The sequence below is a fragment of the Priapulus caudatus genome, unplaced genomic scaffold (genome assembly GCF_000485595.1).
Source record: "Priapulus caudatus unplaced genomic scaffold, Priapulus_caudatus-5.0.1 Scaffold1034, whole genome shotgun sequence".
In the NCBI taxonomy this organism is placed as follows: domain Eukaryota; kingdom Metazoa; phylum Priapulida; class Priapulimorpha; order Priapulimorphida; family Priapulidae; genus Priapulus; species Priapulus caudatus.
Genome location: NW_014578095.1, coordinates 32,808 through 34,577, shown reverse-complemented (window position 1 = coordinate 34,577; position 1,770 = coordinate 32,808). Strand labels below are relative to the sequence as shown.

Here is a 1,770-nt window from a genome sequence, read left to right as displayed (position 1 = left end):
GCAGATGGTAGGATAAGACATCATTCTAATCTAAGAAAGAGTGAGGAGAATTCAGAACAAATATTAATAATAAATTGAATTGTAATAATAATATTGCTCATAAGGTCTAGATGTCTCCCTGGTAGTCAGGTCCCGTAACATCATGATCGTTACAGAGCTGACAAAAGCATCAAACTTGGGGTGTTAAATCCCCTACGTCGTCGTAGCAGCTGGCTGTTGAGGGGCGTCTCTAGCGAACCAATCACACTGTGCGACACATTTACCGTTAAAACTACGTTTCTTGTATCTAACGCATATTGGTGCTAGCTCTGGTCTAGTCAGGGTGTTGGGGGGATGAGATTGTTGTCCTCATTTGCGTTTGTATGGGTGAACGCAGCGACACGTTTAAAGAGTGCGGCTCTGGTGGCGTGCTTCGTGCACGCACGCGTGTGCGTGTATGTATATATGTGCGTGCGTGCGTGTGCGCATACATTACATGTGCGTGCCGTGTAGCACGATACACGGTACTTTAGCCTCGTTTATAACAACAAGGTTGCGCGGAAGCGACAGCGCCTCATCGTAACGTCTTCTGCGTGTGACTCTGATGGTGGATTGGTGGCGATTCTAGTAGCCTGGGTTCAGTACAAGATGTGTTCATACAGCCGAAACAGTGGTAGGCAGGGATGTTGGATCAGGACCTTCTCAAAAATTTGCCGTTTTCAATTCCACGCATATTAATGTTTTGCAGTGAATGAGGCTGAAAAGTGCATGAGAACCTTGCGGACAATGCTGTCAAAAATATTGGCCACAAAACAGCCTAGTGGAAGCCGACGTACAAATATGACAGCTAAAAGACAGTGGGTGGTGGAACACCTCCACTTTCTAAAGCTGCATATGACAACATCAAAAGCGGCAACATCAACATATCAAGTACCGGTAAGTTAATACACAAGAAAACTTATTGTACATGTACATGTATTTTATTTTTCCTTTATTCCTCAAATCTTATCCAACATGTAACATACTTCAATCTGGAATCTCTGTGCTAATGGTAGCAAGTTTTTTTTCAACAACTCTGTCCTGCCAAGGGACAGAGCCTTCCGGTGATAGAAAATACTTTTTTAGAGCATCTCTCTGATTTTTTGCACTTACTCTTGGGTTCCTAATCGTAGTGCTGTTAAGAGCTGTTAACAATGTGACACCGCTGTGCTCTAGTTGCCCATCACTGTTTACCAAGTACGATACATACAACGGTGCCTGTATCTCAACAAGGAAGTTGTGTAAACAACAGGATGCCATCAGCATTTTAGTCACCTTTAATGGGTCCAGCTCGATTAGAGTCTGGAACACCCTAAATCTGGCTGCTAATATGCCAAAGGCATTTTCTACAACTCGTCGGGCACGGCTAAAGCGGTAGTTGAACAAAACAACATCCCTGTCCAAGTTTCTGTGTGGATACGGCTTCATCATATGTGCACCAAGTGGGAATGCGTCATCACCAACAATGTGATAATGGCACAGATCACTTGAACCATTAAGTTTGCCAGAAGCTGGTACATTTAACAAAGCATTGTCTAGTCCAACTTTCAGAGTCGAATCCCCAAAAATACCAGCATCACCATTTCGACCAGGTGCACCAGCTGATACATACAGAAATTTATAGTTTGCATCTACTAAGGCCAGAAGAATTATGCTGTAAAAATTCTTGTAATTGTAGTACATTGATCCAGCTTTTTCGGGATTCTTCATACGGACGTGCTTCCCATCCAGGGCCCCATGCAGTGTGTGTAA

At 43.5% G+C, this 1,770-nt stretch overlaps 1 long non-coding RNA gene across 1 annotated transcript in view; it reads left to right on the top strand.

Moving 5' to 3' along the window:
- LOC106815064 overlaps positions 1–1,770 on the top strand; it is a 17,291-nt gene that overhangs the window by 7,400 nt on the left and 8,121 nt on the right. Inside the window, exon 2 of the long non-coding RNA XR_001394693.1 lies at positions 728–915. This is a non-coding gene — a long non-coding RNA (uncharacterized LOC106815064). The remainder of the gene's footprint in view (positions 1–727; positions 916–1,770) is intronic.